Source organism: Trachypithecus francoisi, unplaced genomic scaffold (genome assembly GCF_009764315.1).
Source record: "Trachypithecus francoisi isolate TF-2019V2 unplaced genomic scaffold, Tfra_2.0 Lachesis_group4, whole genome shotgun sequence".
NCBI classification, from domain to species: domain Eukaryota; kingdom Metazoa; phylum Chordata; class Mammalia; order Primates; family Cercopithecidae; genus Trachypithecus; species Trachypithecus francoisi.
In genome coordinates this window covers 111,947,852-111,968,878 of record NW_022681469.1, presented here as the reverse complement: position 1 = coordinate 111,968,878, position 21,027 = coordinate 111,947,852, and the positions used below count along the sequence as shown (strand labels likewise).

The 21,027-nt window shown below is 49.5% G+C and overlaps 1 long non-coding RNA gene across 3 annotated transcripts; it reads left to right on the top strand.

Moving 5' to 3' along the window:
* The first annotated feature begins 99 nt into the window (after positions 1-99).
* On the top strand, positions 100-15,191 carry LOC117072740. 3 transcript variants are annotated; one of them, XR_004432928.1, is made up of 5 exons: positions 100-400; positions 2,225-2,351; positions 7,115-7,196; positions 10,949-11,495; positions 15,056-15,191. It is a non-coding gene; the product is annotated as an uncharacterized LOC117072740 (long non-coding RNA). The 3 variants fall into 3 exon arrangements; XR_004432927.1 differs by lacking the exon at positions 15,056-15,191 and adding an exon at positions 12,440-12,488; XR_004432929.1 differs by lacking the exons at positions 10,949-11,495; positions 15,056-15,191 and adding an exon at positions 10,730-10,940.
* Positions 15,192-21,027: the final 5,836 nt, after the last annotated feature.

Sequence of the window (21,027 nt, the reverse complement as noted above, 5' to 3'; positions counted from 1 at the left end):
TGCAACCTCCGCTCCCGGGTTCATGTGAGTCTCCTGCCTCAGCCTCCCCAGTAGCTGGGATTACAGGTGCCCGCCAGCATGCCTGGCCAATTTTTTGTGTTTTTAGTAGAGATGGAGTTGCACCATGTTGGTCAGGCCGGTCTCGAACTCCTGACCTCATGATCTGTCCACTTGGCTTCCCAAAGTGCTGGGATTACAGGCGTGAGCCACTTCAGCCAGGATATACTTAATTATAAAGACAACTGTGGATATGAAGTGTTTTTTTTTTCTTTTAAGATGGAGTTTCACTCTTGTTGCCCAGGCTGTGGGAAGAAATGAAATCATTATGACAAACAGATCTAAAAAGCATGAGAACACCCCAGAGGGACGCAGGGGTGTGTTCCCAGTGTGCTACAGACAGGTAATTTTTATTTTTGAGTTGCACTGGTGAACAGAACATAATTGTGAATCTGTAGACATACATACCATAATATATAGAATATCTATTGAGACTCTACTAAATTATACCCTTCTGTATTTGTGATATATAACTGGAATAAGATGAGTATGTTATTAAAACCAGAGAGCTCCACTGCAGCACCACATACCATTTCTATTTGTCGTCACGTATTACAGAGCCCCTGAACCTGGAAGCTAACAATTTCATGACATCTGCTAACTCACAATCAACTAGTTTATAAGTTATATTTCTGGCTGGGCTCGGTCGCTCACACCTGTAAACCCAACACTTTGGGAGACTGAGGGGGGCGGATCACCTGAGGTCATTGAGACCAGCCTGGCCAACATGGCGACACCCAGTCACTATGAAAAATACAAAAATTAGCCGAGCGTGGTGGTGCATGCCTGTAATCCAGGTAATCCCAGCTCCTTGGGAGGCTCAGGCAAGAGAATTGCTTGAGCCCGGGAGGCAGAGGTTGCAGTGAGCCGAGATGGTGCCACTGCATTCCAGCCTGGGTGATAGAGCAAGACTGTCTCAGAACAAGTTGTATTTCTATGTTAGGACTCCATTTCTCCATTTTCTGGCAATATGGTAGGCTGTCTAAAGTGAAAACCACCGGGGCAGTGGCTCATGCCTGGGATCTCAGCACTTGGGTAGGTCAAGGTGGATAGGTCACTTGAGCCCAGGAGTTCAAGACCAGCCTGGGCAACACAGTGAGACCCTGTGTGTACAAAAAAAAAAAAAAAAAAAATTAGCTAAGCGTGGTGGCATGTGCCTGTAGGCCCAGCTACTTGGGAGGCTGAGGTGGGAGAACCCCTTGAGCCCAGGAGTTTGAGGCTGCATTGAGCCATGGTCGTGCCACTGCACACCAGCCTGGGTGACAGAGTGAGACCCTTTCTCAATAAATAAAACTGAAGTGAAAACACTTCCACTGAGAACAACTAGACATGACGGACAACAACTGCTGACATCCTTTTAGGTGCATAATTCAGCTCTCAGAAAAGTAAGTTTCCAGGTGCCAGCTATGTAGAAGGTACTGAAAACCAGAAATACAGTCTGAGTTGATGCTCTAGCTGTTCTATGGGTTTGATTTTGTTTCCTTGGAAGCTTGAATGTTAAAGGGTATAGAAGGGTAAGAAACAAGAACTTGGGGGCTACACAAGACAGAACTGGCCCTGAAATAACTTAGAAGCACAGAACTTTCCATAGGCTGTACATCCAGGGAGACGGCAGACCGGAGACAGAGAGCTTGTCTGTCTCTCCTTGGGCTCTGGGTAGGGCAAGAGTTTACCTGGATGATTCAATCTGCACTGGCCTGCATCTCATCTAAGAATTTGAACTTGCCCTATTCATGTTCCAGTTGAGAAACTGACCAGGCCGGGTGCCATGGCTCACGCCTATAATCCTAGCACTCTGGGAGGCTGAGGAGGGTGAATCACCTGAGGTCAAGAGTTCAAGACCAGCCTGCCCAACATGGTGAAACCCCATGTCTACTACAAATACAAAAAGCTGGGCATGGTAGCACATGCCTGTAGTCCCAGCTACTCGGGAGCCTGAGGCAGAAGAATCACTTGAACCTGGGAGGCGGAGCTTGCAGTGAGCCAAGATCACACCATTGCTCTCCAGCCTGGACAACAGTGCAAGACTCCATTAAAAAAAAAACAAAAACAAAAAACACAGCTGTCTTAAATCTCTTTAGGGGTAATCATGTTCCACATGCCTGCAGCATCTGGGGAGAAGGCTGGGAGGCTCTCCTGCTCCAGGGCTAGGGTTTTTATGTTTCAGGTTCCCTGACACCAGCCTCAAGCCACAGATAAGGATGGAAACGGTATGAAAAAGAGACTCTTCCTCTTTCCCAAGACTCCTGAAGCCATTGGCGGCTTCCTTCTTGGTGCTCCTCGCTGGCATAGAGGTAATTCTTCCCTGTCAGCCTTGACCGGCATGCACGTTCGCCAGCCAGGAGGTTTGGTAGGCAGAGGTTACGTGCACTGACCGTGCCTCTGAGGTTCCTGGCTCCTAAATGGTCCCTTCAGGAGGTATTTGTTTTTGAGACAGGGCTTTGCTCTGTCACCCAGGCTGGGGTACAGTCCTGTAATCACCGCTCACTGCAGCCTCCACCTCCTGGGCTCGTGATCTTCCTGCCTGAGCCTCCCCTGTAGCTGGGACTACAGGCACACAGCATTACACCTGGCCAATTTTTGTAGAGGTGGGGTTTCACCGTATTACCCAGGCTGGTCACAACCTCCTGGACTCGAGATCCTCCTGCCTTGGCCTCCCAAAGTGCTCCAGTGCGCCGAGCCCAACAACATTTTTGATTCACATGAGGGAGTGGGGTGGAGGGTGCCACTGGCATCCAGTGAATAGAGAAAGATTCAGGGTGTGGCTGAGCATTTTATCATGCATGGGACATCCCTCAACAGCAAAGAACCATCCAGCACAAGACGTCAACAGACGCAGCAGCGCTACGCTGGTGTTGGATTGGCAGTCCTTGCGTGCCATACTTAGGTTTACGTCCAGTAAGCTTTGGGGAGGCTTAGATGGCTCCGGCATGGTGAGATTCCCCTCAGTGGGGGAAATCTCAGGACAGATACCGCCTGGCACCCAGCATGAGGTGAAATCCACCTGATGACCCATCCCCGGCGTCCTCTGGCCGACCATGCATTGCAGGGCCTCCTCCATGTCATGGTTTCGCAGTGTGTAGATGGCCGGGTACAGCAGCGGGGTGACGTTGATGTAGATGACGTGACCAGCTTGTCCTCCTCAAGGGAGCAGCTACTCAGGGGCCTGGCATACATGGCCGTGGCACAGCCGTAGTGGAGCATGGCCATGGTGAGGTGGGACGCCACCGTGTTGAAGGCCTTGCGGCACCCTGCGACCCTCCCAACACCCAGGACGACCACCAGCACACGGGTGTAGGAGCAGGATGAGGAGCAGGGGCAGCCGCAGCAGGCAGGGCACCAGGAGGACGCGCTCCTGGAGGGCCCGGGACCCACAGACCAGCACCAGCATGGCCGGAAGGTCACAGAAGACATGGTTGACCAGGCCGCCACGGCAGAAGGCCAGCTGGAAGATGGCCATGGTGAGGCCCAAGGCCAGGACACAGCCACCCGCGCAGCAGGCGGCCAGCAGGCCCCAGCAGACGTCTGTGGTCATGAGCCGAGGGTAGTAGAGTAGGTGGCAGATGGCCAGGTAGCGGTCGAGGGCCATGGCAGGCAGCAGCAGGCACTTGGAGCCCCCCAGGGCCACAAAGAGGCCCATCTGAGCAGCACAGGTGGAGGAGGCCACAACCTGGCCCCTGGTGCAGGGGGCAGGAGGACGCCGGCCAGCATGCGTGGTGTGAGCACCAGCGTGTAGGCTGCCTCCACCGCGGACACTGCCCCCAGGAAGAAGTACATTGGCGAGTACAGGGCGGGGTCCACCAGGGCCGGGCCCAGGATCAGCAGGTTCCCCGCCAGGGTGGCCAGGTAGAGCGGCAAGAGGAGGGCGAAGAGCAGCACGCGGAGCCCCGGGGGCCACGCGGAGCAGCCCAGGATCACTGCAGGGCTGTCCCGTTGGACTCAGGCCAGCAGCTCGCGTTGGGGTCTGTGGCAGGGACAGGAGTGCAGGCTGGAAAGGTGTCAATGTAACACCTCCCTCCCAGACACCTGCCTGCCTTTTGCCTGTTCTAGTCCCAGAACCCCAAGCCCAGCCTTCTGAGGGCCCCCCCTTGCTTCTCACTCTGACCTCACATTCTCTCAGGAACCCAGAATCCTCCTCTCCATCAGTCCTGGGCATCCCTCACTTCCCACCGTCCAATGTCCCCCGGAAATTCAGATGGCCGGAGCTGCTGTGCTGTGCCCTGCATGCTTCCAGGCACCCAGGGGTCTCCTTCAGACCTGGCCACCCGCCCTCTCTGTTCTATCCCACCTCGTCCATACCTAGGGAGCCAGGCATCCTGGTTTCCAGCCTACAGTGAGGAGGAAGAGCTGCACCTGGTGGGGAAGAAGGACTGGAGGGAGTCCGAGTTCTCCCGGGTGATCTCTGCGTGGAGTGGGCTTGGTTCTGAGCAGCAGGAAGGACCAGTCCTGCAGACTAGAGCCACGTGGGTGAAGCCTCAGGAGCAGCGGGAGAATCCTGTGTGCACAGAGGCCGCCTGACCCCCTGCACGCCTCCCAGCCCCGTGCTGATAAAACAGTGCATCCATCATCTCTTGCCCTGGGATGGGTGCTTTATGATTCCCTTTTTTTCCCCTTTGCTGGATTCAGGACAAACCCATTGCAATCCTGGGTTCATCATTTCTCCCTCAGTCGCAGAGAAAATAACTACCAGGGAGGAGCATCCATCCTCTGCCGGGGTGCGGGGGGGAGGGTGCAGCCGCTTCGTGAGGAAGAGCAGCCTTCACAAGTCAGAGCACCTGCTGCCATGGTCGTGAGGAGAATTCCAGTCCTTCCTCTTAGATGCAGAATCATATGTCATCATCACTACTGAGTGATGATGGGTCTTGCTCCGTTGCCCAGGCTGGAGGGTAGTGGTGTGATCTTGGCTTACTGTAATCTCCGCCTCCTGGGTTCAAGCAATCCTCCCATCTCAGTCCCCCAAGTAGTTGGGACCACAGGTGTACACCACCTCATCTGGCTCATTTTTCTATTTTTTATTTTTTGAGACAGTATCTCACATCACTCTGTTGCCCAGGCTGGAGTGCAGTGGTGCAATCTCAGCTCACTGCAGCCTCTGCCTCCCAGGTTCAAGCGATTCTCCTGCCTCAGTCTGCCTAGCAGCTGGGACTACAGGCATGTGCTACCATGCCCAGCTAGTTTTTGTATTTTTAGTAGAGATGGGATTTCACTGTGTTGGCCAGGCTGGTCTCAAACTTCTGATCACAGCTGATCCGCCTCAGCCTCCCAAATTGCTGGCATTACAGGCATGAGCCACCGTGCCTGGCCTAATTTTTCTATTTTTTTGTTGAGATGGTTTCGCCATGTTACCCAGGCTGGTCTTGAACTCCTGGTCTCAAGCTATCTGTCTGCCTCAGCTTCCCAAAGTGCTGGGATTACAGGGGTGGACTACTGCACCCTACCTATTATTATTATTTTTTTGAGACAGGGTCTCACTCTTTTACCTAGGTTGGAGTGTGGTGGTGTGATCATAGCTCACTGCAGCCTCAACCTCCCAGACTGAGGCAGTCCTCCTGCCTCAGCCCCCAAGTAACTGATACCATGGGTGCATGCCACCACACCTGGCTATATATATACGTATATATATTTTTTAATTATTTGTAGAAATAGGGTCTCCTTATGTTGCCCAGGCTGATCTCAAGTGATCCTTGTGCCTCAGCCTCCCATAGTGCTGGGATTACAGGTGTGAGCCACCACACCCAGCCCATATGTTTAAAAAATTTTTTAAACTTCTTTACATTTTTTTTAAATTTTAAAAGACTTTGAATTTTTTTAATTTTAAAAAACAATTTAAAAAATTAGTGTTTTTAAATTTAAAGAACTTAAAAAACTAAAAAATTTTTAAATTTTAAAAAACTTAAGGCCGGGCACGGTGGCTTAAGCCTGTAGTCCCAGCACTTTGGGAGGCCGAGACGGGCGGATCACGAGGTCAGGAGATCGAGACCATCCTGGCTAACACAGTGAAACCCCGTCTCTACTAAAAAATACAAAAAACTAGCCGGGCGTGGTGGCGGGCGCCTGTAGTCCCAGCTACTCGGGAGGCTGAGGCAGGAGAATGGCAGAAACCCGGGAGGCGGAGCTTGCAGTGAGCTGAGATCCGGCCACTGCACTCCAGCCTGGGAGACAGAGCGAGACTCCGTCTCAAAAAAAAAAAAAAAAAAAAAAAAAACTGAAAAATTTTTAATTTTAAAAAAACTTGATTTTTTTTTAAGTTAAAAAAAAAGTTTTTTGTAGAGATGGGGTCTAGCTGTGTTACCCAGGCTGGTCTCAAGCTGTGGACTTCAAGTGAAACTCCTGCCTCAGCCTCTTGAGTAGCTGGGACTACAGGTGTGTACCACAATGCTCAGTTAATTTTATTTATTTTATTTGTGTAGAGACAGGAGTCTTGCTATGTTGCCCAGGCTGGTCTCAAACTCCTGGGCTCAAGTGAGCCTTCGCCTCCCCGAATGCTGGGATTATAGGCGTGAGCCACCACACCCAGCCCAGAACCATATTTTCCACCGCCTCCTGAACACTTCCACCAACCCTTCTGACTCAACCTGTCCCAAGTTCAATGTGTTATTTCTAACCCAAGCCTCCCCATCTTTCTGGGAATGGAGCTGGCCCAATGCCAAAATCAGGAAGCTTCATTCCAGATTCTTTCCTGAGCCCTCGAATGCGACTGGGACCCACAGACGTACCTCCACCTTGGAAGTTCTTCTCTTTCCCCTGAGTCCTGTTTTCTCTTTCCTTTCTGAGAAAGAGTCTCATTCTGTCACCCAGGCTGGAGTGCAGTGGCGCAATCTTGGCTCACTGCATCCTCCGCCTCCCTGGTTCAAGCAATTCTCCTGCCTCTGGTTTCCGAGTAACTGGAATTACACACGTGTACCACCACACCTGGCTAATTTTTGTATTTTTACTAGAGAAAAGATCTCACCCTGTTGGCCCAGCTGGTCTCGAACTCCCGACATCAAGTGATCCGCCCACCTTGGCCTCCCAAAGTGAGCCACCCAGCCTGGCCCTGTTTTCTCTTTCCTAACAGATCCTCCCTGATCTTCCAGTCGCAGCCAACTTCTGAATCACTTTTCCATGCCACCAATTGGAACGGCCCTTCGGATCCACAGGTATCAATTCTTTGTTTAACAATCCCTCTCGACCATCAGGGTCAAGTCCACACTCCTTAGCATGGCACGCGTTTTTGTTTTTTTTTTTTTTGAGACGGAGTTTCGCTCTTGTGTCCCAGGCTGGAGTGCAGTGGCACGATCTCAGTTCACTGCAACCTTCGCCTCCTGGGTTCAAGCAATTCTTGGGCGGATCACAAGGTCAAGAGATCGAGACCATCCTGGCCAACATGGTGAAACCCTATCTCTATTAAAAATATAAAAATTATAGAAAATATAAAAAATGTAAAAATTAACTCGGCATGGTGGTGCATGTCTGTAATCCTAGCTACTCGGGAGGCTGAGGCAGGAGAATCGCTTGAACCCTGGAGGTGGAGGTTGCAGTGAGCCGAGTTTGCGCCAATGCACTCCAGCCTGGTGACAGAGCGAGACTCTGTCTCAAAAAAAAAAAAAATATAATGGACTTTGGGGACTCGGAGGCAAGGTTGGGATGGGAGTGGATAAAAGACTACACATTAGGTACAGTGTATGCTGCTTGGATGACAGGTGCACCAAAATCTCGGAAATCACCACTGAGGTCGCACCACTGCACTCCAGTCTGGGCGACAGAGAGAGACTCTTTCTCAAAAAAAAAAAGAAAACACACACACACACACACACACACACACAAAAGACAAAATTAGACGTGATGCCACACCTATAATTCCAGCTATTCGGGAAGCTGAGGCAGGAGAATCACTTGAACCTGGGAGGTGGAGCTTGCAGTGAGCCAAGATCATGCAAATGCACTCCAGCCTGCGCAGAAAGAGAGAAACTAAAAAAAAAAAAGAAAAAAAAGAAAAAAAAGTCTCTCAAAGAAGAACCATAGATTCACCGCTGAATTCTACCAGATATTTAAAGAAGCACCAATGCAAATTTTTCTCAGACTCTTCCAGAAAATTAAAGGGGAAGGGATTCTTCCAAAGTCGTTCTACAAAGCCAGCATTACCCTAATATGAAAACCAGACAAGAACACAACACAGAAAGAAAACTACAGGCCAGTATCCCTGATGAACATAGATGCAAAGATCCTTAACAAAATGCTAGCAAACCAAATCCAGCAGCACATTAAAGAGATCCTTCACCATGATCAAGTGGGATTTATCCCAGAGATACAAGGATGGTTCAACATTTGCAAATCAATAAATGTGATGCATCCCATCAACTGAACAAAGGATAAAAACCATGTAATCATCTCAAGAGATGATGAGAAAGCATTTGATGAAATTCAACATTGCTTTATGACAAAACTCTGAAAAAATTAGGCATAGAAGGAATGTATGTCAACTCAATAAAGGCTACATGTAACAAATCCACAGCTAACATCACACTGAATAGGGAAAAGCTTAAAGTTTCTTCTCTTGGAGCTGGGACAAGGTATAAATGCCCATCCTCACCACTCTTATTCAATAGTACTGGAAGTCCTGGTGTGAGCCATCATGCCTGGCTCCAAAAAACTTTTAGAACTGATACATTTAGTAAAGTTGCAGGATATAAAAATCAACAGACAAAAATCAACAGTACTTCTGTATATTGACAGTGAACTAGCTGAAAAATAAATCGAGAAAGCAATCCCATTTACAGTAGCTATAAAAAATACCTAGGAGTAAATTTAACCAAGGAGGAGAAAGGTCTCTGTAAGGGAAACTATAAAACACTGGTGAAATAAATTGAAGAGGACACACAGAAAAACGGAAAGATACCTTATGCTGATGGATTGCAAGAATTCATACTGTGAAAATGATCAGACTACCAAAAGCAATCTACAGATTCAATGCAATCCCTATCAAAATACCAATTCTTCACAGAAATAGCAAAAACAATCCTACAATTCATATAGAACCACAAAAAACCCCAAATAGCCAAAGCAGTCCTGAGCAAGAACGAAGCTGAAGGCATCACACTAAATGACTTCACACTAAATATACTACAAAGCTACAGGAATTAAAACCTCATGGCACTGGGATAAAAACAGATACAAAGACCAATGGAACAGAACAGAGAACCCAGAAATAAATCCGTACATCTACAGTGAAGTCTTTTTTTTTTGAGATGGGATCTCACTCTGTTACCCAGGCTGGAGTGCGGTGGTGCAATCTCAGCTCACTGTAGCCTTGACCTCCTCAGGCTCAGGTGATTCTCCCACCTCAGCCTCCCAAGTAGCTAGGACCACAGGCATGTACCATCACACCAAGCTATTTGTGTGTGTGTGTTTGTGTGTGTGTGCACACGCACGTGCATGTGTGTTTGTATTTTTTTGTAGAAACAGAGTTTCACCACGTTGCCCAGCCTGGTCTCAAACTCCTGGCTCCAGCAGTCCACCTACTTCACCCTTCCAAAGTGATAAGATTATAGGCGTGAGCCACTGTGCCTGGCCAGTGGATGCATTTTTGACAAAGGCACCAAGAATATTCATTGGGGGAAAGGACAGTCTCTTCAATAAATGGTAGGAAAACTGGATATCCATAAACAGAAGGATGAAACTTGATCCCTATTTCTCATCATATACAAAAATAAACTCAAAATGAATTTAAGTCTTAAATGTAAGACCCAAAGCTATGACATTACTAGAAGAAAACACAGGGAAAACACTTCAGGACACTGGTCTTGGCAAAAATTGTATTAATAAGACCTTGGCCAGGTGTGATGGCTCACATCTGTAATCCCAGCACTCTGGGAGGCTGAAGTGGTCAGATCACTTAAGGTTAGGAGTTCGAGACCAGCCTGGCCAACATGGCGAAACCCGTCTCTACTAAAAATCTAAAAATTAGCCAGATGTAGTGGCGCATGCCTGTAGTCCCAGCCACTTGGGAGGCGGAAGCAGGAGAATGGCTCAAACCTGAGAGGTAGAGGTTGCAGTGAGCTGAGATTGCACCCCTACACTCCAACCTGGGCGACAGAGCGAGACCCCACAGGTTCTTTGGGTGGTCTCTGAATGTCATATAACTCTTATATATTTTATTTAAAAATTTTTTTGACAGAAGGTCATGCTGTGTTGCCCAGACTGGAGTGCAGTGGTAAGATCATAGCTCACTGCAGCTTCTAACTCCAGGGCTCAAGCAATCCTCCTGCCACCTCAGTCTCCCAGGTTGTTGGCACACAGGTGCCAGCCACCACACCTGGCTAATTTAGTTTGGTTTTGTTTGTTTAGAGATGGGGTCTTGCTATGTTGCCTACACTGGTCTTGAACTGCTGGCCTCAGGCAATCTTCCTCTCTTGGCCACCCAAAGAGATGGAATTATAAGCATGAGCCACTGTGCACAGCTGAGATTTTTCGACTTAGTCTTTTTGTACATGTGATATTTTATTCATAGAATCCATAAATGGTAGGGAAATTTCTGAGTTCAGAGCAATACATTTGATATAAAACGTGATGTATAGACTAGAGTCTTAGCCGTACTGGAGGGGCTGGCTTTAGGTGATCCATGGACTCCCTGAAATTGGGGACACCAGTGGAAATATGTGTGAGCTCATGGGCAGTTTCCTATGATTTTCAGACTTCAAAATATCTCTTGGACTCAAAGATGCCTTAGGGCAGAGGATGCGTGTACCCCCAGTACAGAATCTCGGACAGTGAATGTCAGTGAACATTCGGCAGAAAAGCTCTGCCAAATTGAGTGCTCTCATGTGACTTTTTCATCAAGTCAAGGTTCCTGGGGTCTCTTGTACATGATCATCTCACTCTTGTAAGGTTTCCTCGTTTCTGCTTACCCTAGTTTTCTTTCCCACCCTGTTCTCTCCCACCACACTGGACTCTGAAATGGGCATGTACAGAGAAGAGGAGTCCCCACCATGCCTCAGGCTTTGAGTGGAGAGGACATAGCCTCTGCAGGGATAGGGAACAGAGGGATGTGGAGACCCTGATGATGCTTATGAACAATGGTCTGAGGTTGGGACAGTGGCAGGAGATACCATTCACCCAGCATCTCCGGGACAAGAGATCCGTCTGGCAGTTACATGTGTTTCTTCAAACTGGTTGCCAGATTGGAATGGCCAATGACATCAGAGATTCCAACCTTCCTGACTGGAAGGACCGGACTCCAGGGGCGCCTGGGAGCTGAGGTGGACAACAGCATCTTCTCAGAGCTGTTCTCCACTCCTGACTTCTCCCAGCCTCGAGAATTCATAACACACTCTTCTGGCTCCTAGCAGAGTCCAGAAGAAGGCCTTGGACAGAACAGAGACTCGGTCCATGAGATGGGACAGATTTTGGGAAAAATCATGACCATCCTGCTCCCCGAGGATGAGGAAGAGAGCCCCCAGGTGAGCACCTCAGAGTACCCCCTCCGGGAGATGGTGGATGATGAAGTGTTGGGACCATCAGGTGAGGTGACTGGAGGAAGAAGAGGTGGGATAGGACTGACTAAGACAAAGGAAGGGGGCCAGGCACGGTGGCTCACGCCTGTAACCCCAACACTTTGGGAGGCCAAGGCAGGCAGATCACCTGAGGACAGGAGTTCAAGACCAGCCAGGCCAACATGGTGAAACCCCATCTCTACTAAAAGTACAAAAATTAGCTGGGCGGTAATGGTGCGTGCCTGTAATCCCAGCTACTCGGGAGGCTGACACAGGAGAATCGCTTGCGCCTGGGAGGAAGAGGTTGCAGTGAGCCGAGATCACTCTACTGCACTCCAGCCTGGAGAAATTCAGGCTGGGTTCTGTGACTCACACCTGTAATCCCAGCACTTTGGGAGGCCAAGGCAGGCAGATCACTTGAGGCCAGGAGTTTGAGACCAGCCTGGTCAACAAGGTGAAACCCTGTCTTTACTAAAAGTACACAATTGAGCAGGGCATTATGGCAGGCACTTGTAATCCCAGCTACCTGAGAGGCTGAGGCAGGAGAATAACTGGAATCCGGGAGACAGATGTTGCAGTGAGCTGAGATTGCACCACTACACTCCAGCCTGGGAGACAAAGCAAGATTCTGTCTCGAAACAAACAAACAAACAAACAAACAAATGGAGGGACTCAGAGAGCCAGGGACTAGGGAAGGACGTGAGGAAATGTTCTGAGGACAGAGAAACGGAAGAATGGGGAGGAGAAGGAGCGGCACATGGGGTTGACAGAGGAGAAAGTCAGAAAGATGGCTTGGAGAGGCCAGCAGTCTACGAGGCAGGGGAGGATGGAGAGTGGTTTGGGGTTTGGGGTCGGGGTCTAAGGTGATCAGTTGCAGAAGCATTACACGGTGGTCTGGTTTCTTTACTCAGCCCCTGGGGTAGATGCCAGCCCCGGATGTAGGTCTCTTTGCTGGAAAAGGAAGAAGGAGTGGTCGGACCACTCTCAGGAGGAGCCAGAGAAGGAGCTCGCCCCTGAGCATGAGAAGACCTGGGTGGTGGAGACGCTGTGTGGTCTCAAGATGAAGCTGAAGCGACGGCGAGTGTCGTCCGTGTTCCCTGAGCACCACGAGGCCTTCAATAGCCAGCTCGGTAGGAGGACACCCCAGAGAGCACCTCCAATCCTATTCTTCTAAAAAAGAGGAACTTTCCAATAACCACACTTTTCCAATGGGAAAAATATGCCCCTAGTGGGTGAGCTCTCCATGCAGGAGGACTCGGAAGTGATCACTCATGAGCGATGCTTAGGAGAAGATAGAGGATTAGGCTAGACTTGATAAAGGTGGGCACTTGGGATAAGAAAGCTTGGTTTTGTCTGGGCACAGTGGCTCACGCCTGTAATCCTAGCACTTTGGGAGGCCGAGGCGGGCGGACCACGAGGTCAGGAGATAGAGACCATCCTGGCTAACACGGTGAAACCCCGTCTCTACTAAAAAGACAAAAACTTAGCCAGGTGTGGTGGCGGCACCTGTAGTCCCAGCTACTTGGGAGGCTGAGGCAGGAGAATGGCGTGAACCCGGGAGGCGGAGTTTACAGTGAGCCGAGATCACACCACTGCACTCCAGCCTGGGCGACAGAGCGAGACTCTGTCTCAAAAACAAAACAAAACAAAAAACTTCCATCAGAGGCTGCAAAATGGTACTCACAGGCCAAGCCCAGCTGTAGATTGCCTTGATTGGCCCATGAAGAGTTTGAAAATAATTGTAACTAACTGCCAATATTCAAACATTTGGAGATTTCCTGTGGAAAAAACAATCTGCATTTTCCTGTCCTCTGGCCATGTGGAGCCCACGTTCGGGCCTAATAAGTGCGCAGGAGCTGGGCTACAAATGCGGCTACCTGCTTAGAGTTGGCCTCGATGCCCACAGGCCTCTCTCCCAGAGGCCGGGTCTGCTCGGGCCTGTGGACACCTCACCAGCCCTACTGGAAAAGTGCAATTCCTGGAGTGTGTTCTGACCAGGAAGGACTCCTCAGAGCTCCTGAGGAAGGCATGGGCCTCTGGCCTGAGGTTCACTGCAGCTGTCCCAACCCTGCCACCACCTCCGGGCTGTGGTTTTGTTTTGTTTTGTTTCGTTTTGTTTTTTGTTTTGTTTTAGAGACACAGTTACACTCTGTGATCCAGGCTGGAGTGCAGTGGTGCAATCATAGCTCACTGCAGCCTTGAACTCCTGGCCTCAAGTGATCCTCCCACCTCAGCCTCCTGAGTAGCTGGGACTATAGGTGCCCACCACCACATCTGGTTCATTTTAAAATGTTTTGTAGAGATGTTGCCCAGGCTGGTCTTGAACTCCTGACCTCAAGCAATCCTCCTGCCTCAGCCTCCCAAAGTGCCGGAATTACAGGCTTGTGTCACCCCACCTGGCTAATTTTTATTTGCCTATTTATTTATTTTTGAGACAGGGTCTCATTCTGTCACCTGGGCTGGAGCACAGTGGCACGATCATAGTTCACTGCAGCCTCAAACTCCTGGCCTCGAACGACCCTCCCACCTCAGCCTCCTGAGTAGCTGGGATTACAAGTTCATGCCTCAACACCTGGCTCATTTTTAAGTTATTTGTAGAGATGGGATCTTGCCATTGTTCCCAAGGTGGTCTTGAACTCCTGGCCTTCAGCGATCCTCCTGCCTTGGCCTCCTAAAGTGTTGGGATTACTGGTGTGAGCCGTTGCACCAGACCCCGGTGTGTGTCTATTAGGGACTTCCCCACACATGACCTCACCCGACCCTCAGAGAAACCATCCAGAGATAGAAGGGACAAGGTCATTACCTGCGGAGGGAGAGCCCTTGGGCCGGATAAATGGTGCAAGGTATGGGCTGAAGCTTCCCGTGGGAGGAAAGGGACATAGGTCATGGGACAAGGTGATGTGGCCTGAACACGGTGGGGCACTTTCTGATCCTGGGTGAAAGTAAGGACATAGGAAGGATGGGAGCGTGGAGTAATAGCAGAGTGGGTGAGAGGAGAAAGTGGAGGCCCGGCCTGAAGACGGAGGGGCACAATGGTGGCAGGTGATGGGCACTGGAGCTGCCAGCCTGGCCCAGCCGGGACTCAGAGCCGTGGCAGCGGCGCCCCCTGGTGGACCTGAGGGTGCCTGCTTCCCCTTCCCTGGTAATTTGATGGCACCATCACGGCAGAAATGATTCAAAGCTGAGCAGGTGCCAGGCACCGTTCAATGTGCACAATACATGGACGTTTCGCTTTTAAATTGTTTATTTAAAAGATTATGTTTAAAAATTTTAGCAGGCAATTTCCTTGGGTCTTGAAGTCATAATTTCTTTTTCTTTTTTTCTTTTTTTTTTTTTTCTGAGACAGAGTCTCATTCTGTTGCTCAGGCTAGAAGGCAGTGGCGCAATCACAGCTCACTGCAGCCTCGACCTCCTGCCTCCCAGGCTCAAGCAATCCTCCCACCTCAGCCTCTCGAGTAGGTTGGACTACAGGTGCACACCACCACGCCCGTCCAATTTATATGTTTTGTTTTGTTTTGTTTTTGTAGTGACGAGCTCTCACTGTGTTGCTCTGGCTGGTCTTCAACTCCTGCACTCAAGTGATCCTCTCACCTCGACCTCCCAAAGTGCTGGGATTACAGATGTGAGCCACCACGCCCAACCTGCATGGATGTTTCTACAAAATCGAAGTATCTCTCACAACAACCCTGTGATTGCCACTGTTATCACTATCCCTTTTCGCAGCTGAGGTGACCCAGGTGCTGGGAACTGAGGACAGTGATATATCCTATGCCAGTGCTATACTGGGATTTGAGCGACCCAGGCCCAGCCCAACCCACTTCAAAAACAAAAGTAGGCCGGGCGCAGTGGCTCATGCCTGTAATCCCAGCACTGTGGGAGGCTGAACCGGGTGGATCACTTGAGGTGAGGAGTTCAAGACCAGCCTGGCCAACATGGTGAAACCCTGTCTCTACTAAAAATACAAAAATTAGCCAAGCGTGGTGGTGGGTGCCTGTAGCCCCAGCTACTCGGGAGGTTGAGGCATGAGAATTGCTTCTTGAACCTGGGAGACAGAGGTTGCAGTGAGCTGAGATCCTGGCATTGCACTCCAACCTGGGTGACAGAGCAAGACTCTGTCTCAAAAAAAAAAAAGTAGATCCAGCAATTCCACTTCTGGGTTGATGCTCCAAAGAATTGGAAGCAGGCCGGGCGCGGTGGCTCAAGCCTGTAATCCCAGCACTTTGGGAGGCCGAGACGGGCGGATCACGAGGTCAGGAGATCGAGACCATCCTGGCTAACACAGTGAAACCCCGTCTCTACTAAAAAATGCAAAAAACTAGCTCTCATGGTGGCGGGCGCCTGTAGTCCCAGCTACTCGGGAGGCTGAGGCAGGAGAATGGCGTGAACCCGGGAGGCGGAGCTTGCAGTGAGCTGAGATCCGGCCACTGCACTCCAGCCTGGGCTCTATGATAGAGCGAGACTCCGCCTCAAAAAAAAAAAAAAAAAAAAAAGAATTGGAAGCAGGGATTCCAGCTGATATTTGTGGGATTTTTTTAACCTTTTTTTTTTTTTTGAGATGGGGTCTCACTCTGTACCCCAGGCTGGAGTGCAGTGGTGAGATCATAGTTTACTGCAGCCTCAACCTCCCAGGCTAAAGCAATTCTCTTGCCTCAGCCTCTCAAGTAGCTGAGACTACAGGCATTCCCCACCATGCACAGCTAAGTTTTTTGTTTTTCGTAGAGATGGGGTCTTGCTATGTTGGCCAGGCTGGTCTCAAACTCCTGGCTTCCAGCAATCCTCCCACCTCAGCCTCCCAAAGTGCTGGGATTACAGGCATAAGCCACTGTACCCGTCCTTAACAGTTATTTGTACACCCATGTTCATAGCAGCATTATTCACAATAGCCAAGAGGTAGAAGTAACCCGGGAGTCCACCTACCAATGAATAGATAAACAAAATGTGGTCTATCCACACAATTAAATATTATGTAGCCCTAAAAAGGAAATAAATGCTGACACCTGCTGCTGCATGGATGAACCTTGAGGACATCATGCTCAGTGAAATCAGACAGTCACAGCTGGGCGCAGTAGCTCACACCTGTAATCCCAGCACTTTGGGAGGCTGAGGTAGGAGGATCACTTGAGCCCAAGAATTCAAGACCAGCCTGAGCAATGTAGTGAGACTTCGTCTCTACCAAAAAATTTAAAAGCCAAGTGTGGTGGTGTATTCCTGTAGTCCCAGCTACTAGAGAGGCAGAGGTGGAAGGGCTGCTTGAGCCAGGGAGGCGGAGGTTGCAGTGAGCAGAGATCATGCCACTGCACTCCAGCCTGGGGGACAAAGGTAACCCTGTCTCAAAAAAAAAAAAAAAAAAGAAGAAGAAAAGAAAGTAAGGGAAGGAAGGGAGGGAGGGAATGGGAGGAAATAAGTCAGTCACAAAGCGGCAAATATGGCCAGGTGCTGTGGCTCACACCGTAATCCCAGAACTTTGGAGGCCAAGGTAAGTGGATCACTTGAGGTCAGAAGTTTGAGACCAGCCTGGCCAACATGGTGAAACCCCATCTCTAATAAAATACAAAAAATTAGCTGGGTGTGGTGGCACACACTTGTAATCCCAGCTACTTGGGAGGCTGAAGTGTGAGAATCGCTTGAACCCAGGAGGCAGAGGTTACAGTGACCCAACGTTGCGCCACTGTACTCCAGCCTGGGTGACAGAGTGAGACTCCGTCTCAGGAAAATGACAAAAAGGTGGCTCATGCGCTTTGGAAGGCTGAGGCGGGCGGATCACCTGAGGTCAGGAATTCGAGACCAGCCTGGCTAACATGGCAAAACCCCGTTTCTACTAAAAATCAAAAAAAAAATTAGCCAGGTGTGGTGGTGCACTCCTGTAATCCCAGCTACTCGGGAGGCTGAGGCAGGAGAATTGCTTGAACATGGGAGGCGGAGGTTCCAGTGAGCTGAGATCATGCCACTGCACTCCAGCTTGGACAACAAGAGCAAAACTCCGTTTAAAAAAAAAAAAAAAGGCAAATACAGCATGATTCCACTTATATAAGGTACCTAGAATAGTCAAACTGATAGAGACAGAAAAAAAGTGAAATACTGGTTATCAGAGCCTGGGGGTCATGGGGATGGAGAGTGAGGGTTTAATGGGGACAGTTTCAGTTTGGGAAGATGGAAGAGTTCTGGAGATGGATGGTGGTGACGGTTACACAATATTTTTTTTTCTCTCTCTTTTTTTTTTCTTTTTTGAGATGGAGTCTCGCTCTATCACCCAAACTGGAGTGCAGTGGTGTAATCTCAGCTCACCGCAACGTCCGCCTCCCGGGTTCAAGCAAATCTCTGGCCTCAGCCTCCTGAGTAGCTGAGATTATAGGTGCGCACCACCACGCCCAGCTAATTTTTGTATTTTCAGTAGAGACGGGGATTTGCCATGTTGGCCAGGCTGATCTTGAACTCCTGACCTCCTGCCCGCCTCGGCCTCCCAAAGTGCTGGTGTTACAGGCGTGAGCCACCATGCCCAGCCCGGTTGCACAATATTTTTGATGTAGTAAATGCCACTGAATTGTACCCTCAAAAATAGCTAAAATGGCAAATTTTATGTTACGCATATTTTACCACAATTGAAAAAAAAAAAAAAAGCAAGTGTAGGATCCCCTCCCAGCCGGGGCTCTGGCCCTGCGCTGGCCCCACGGTGGAGGAAGGTGGACACGCACGCATTAAGGTGGACACGCACTGACCAGGATTTCGAGCATGTGGTTTTCCCTTCCGTAGCCCTGGCCCTCAACCTTCCATGACAATCTGCTTTCCTCTCTCATGTGATTTGACTTTCCCAGACCGGAACATTTGCTTTCCGTTCACTTTACTGAACAACTCCTGGACATCCAGCCTCTCTCTGTCCTCCCTCTCTCTTTCCTGAAGCTTCCTCAGCACACAGCACACCTAGGCAAGCCTGGGTGGGTACAGGAGTGGCTCACCCCATCCCTGGAACAGGCTCAGGGACTTTCGGGCATAAAGGCCTCCTCCCTGGCTTGATGGTCAACCTGTGCCCGGTGTCACACCCATCAAATGACTTTGTATTTCCCAGCTTCTCTTCCATCCCCACTCTCTTGGGAGAGGTCAGGCCCTTCCAGCCCAGAGTGGACCTGGGATTTGATGTATATTCTAAGCTTGGAGAAAAAAAATGATTAAAAAGTCCCCCAAGGGCAGCAGGAAATCGGGCTCTGGCCCCAGATGCATTTGTAACGAAAGGGATCAGACTCTTTGCAGCTCCTGTTAAAATCAGCCACCGCGTCCATGGGTTGATCCAAGAATTCTATGCAAAGTCTGTAAAATTCCATCCTTGGTCTTGCTTGCTTTAATGACAGTCTGTCACATTTTTGTCCTAACGTGTTCCTTCTCAGCCTGATTTTTTAACAAACTGGCAACTTTGAAATGTAAAACAGTGAAATCTAGAATTTTCTCCCAGAGAAAAGTTTTCCAGAGGGAACTTCACCCCCCCCCCGCCACCCTCCACACACACACACATACGCCCATCAGTTGAGAACCATATGCTAAGAGCAACTATGTTTACAAAAGAATAATGTCTTGGCTGGGCACGGTGGTTCATGCCTATAATCCCAGCACTTTGGGAGGCCGAGACAGGCAGATCACTTGAGCTCAGGAGTTCGAGACCAGCCTGGGCAACATGGTGAAACCCTGTCTCTACAAAAAAAATTAGCCAGACATGGTGGCACATGCCTGCAGTCCCAGCTACTCAAGAGGCTGAGGTGCCAGGATTGCTTGAGCCTGGGAAGTGGAGGTTGCAGTGAGCCAAGATTGCGCCACAGCACTCCAGCCTGGGAGACAGAGTGAGATGCTGCCTCAGTAATAATAATAACAACAACAACATCTTGAAATATCCATTTCTGCCTCTTTCTTGCCTCAGAGACAAAAGAGTGAGCCAGCTTGCAATTTTTTTTTTCCTATTCCTCACTCCTGGCGGTAGCCAGGCCACTGGGTTCTGAGCTCCTTGTCTCCAGGTAGTTAAGATGAACATGCCAGAGTCAGCTTGCTTCAAGTCTCAGCTCTACATTTGCTAACTTTGGGTAAATCATTCAAGCCTCAGTTTCCCCATCTGTAAAACAAGATTATCAATGTGACTACATCCTACATGGAGTAGACAGCAGACTACAAGGGTGTCTCGAGACCAGCAGAGGCAACATAGTCTTGCTCTGTCACCCAGGCTGGAGTGCAGTGGTGCGATTATAGCTCACTGCAGCCTCGAACTTCTGGGCTCCAGCGATCCTCCTGCCTTAGCCTCCCAAGTAGCTGGGACTATGGGCGCACGCTATCATGCCCCACTAACTTTGTAACTTTTTCGCAGAGATGGGGTCTCTCTGTGTTACCCAGGCTGGTCTCAAACTCCTTGCCTCCAGCATTCCTCCTGTCCTACCTCCCAAAGCAGTGGGATTACAGGAGTGAGCCGCTGTGCCTGGTTAATTTTTAAATTTGTGGCAGAGACAGGTGTCGCACAATGTTGCCCAGGCTGAGTCTATATTTTCATATGGTCATTATTCCCCATGCTGAACTTAGAGGCAAATCTTATTATTATGGTTGTAGTTGAGAAAACCTGGGATCAGCAATATAACAAGGTTCATCTGAGGTCAGCCAGTTTATAGCACACCTGAGTTGGGACTGGATTTACCCCCGCCCCATCCCCGCAAATCTCCTGTTGTGTACAAGGTGCTGCCTACATAATGCAAAATATCCACAGTAAATTACAGTGAGGTGAGGCTGGAGCTGTAGTCTGCATGACAAAGCAGTCTTTACACACACACACACACACACACACACACACACTGCAGTAATCACCACGTACAGTATTCCCCTGTGACAGAGAGTTAGTTGGCTTTTAGGTTGAAAATAAGCTTGATTCAGAGAATATTCTTGATTCTCTGAAACAAGAAACATTGTCAGATTGCTTTGCCAAAAAGAGATTCAGACAATTTATTTTATTTTATTTTGAGACAAGGTCTTGCTGTCTTGCCCAGGCTGAATGCAGCGATGCAATCATGGCTCACTGCAGCCTCGACCTCCTGGGCTCAAGTGATCCTCCTGCCTCAGACTCCCAAGTAGCTAGGACCACAGGCATGCACCACCACACCCAGCTTATTTTTTATTTTTTGAGGAGATAGAGTCTCACTATGTTGCCCAGGCTGATCTCGAACTATTGGGCTCAAGCAGTGCTCCCATCTCAGCCTCCCAAAGTGCTGGGATTACTGGGATTACAGGTGTGAGCCATAGCACCCGGCCTCAGACACATATGATGAAATCTCCAAGGTGACTCAAGAACGTGAGCTTGGCCAGGTGTGGTGGCTCACGCCTCTAATCTTAGCACTTTGGGAGGCCAAGGTGGGTGGGTCACTTGAGGTCAGGAGTTCGAGACCAGCCTGACCAACATGGTAAAACCCCATCTCTACTAAAAATACAAAAATTAGCCAGGTGTGGTGGTGTGCACCTGCAATCTTAGCTACTCGGGAGG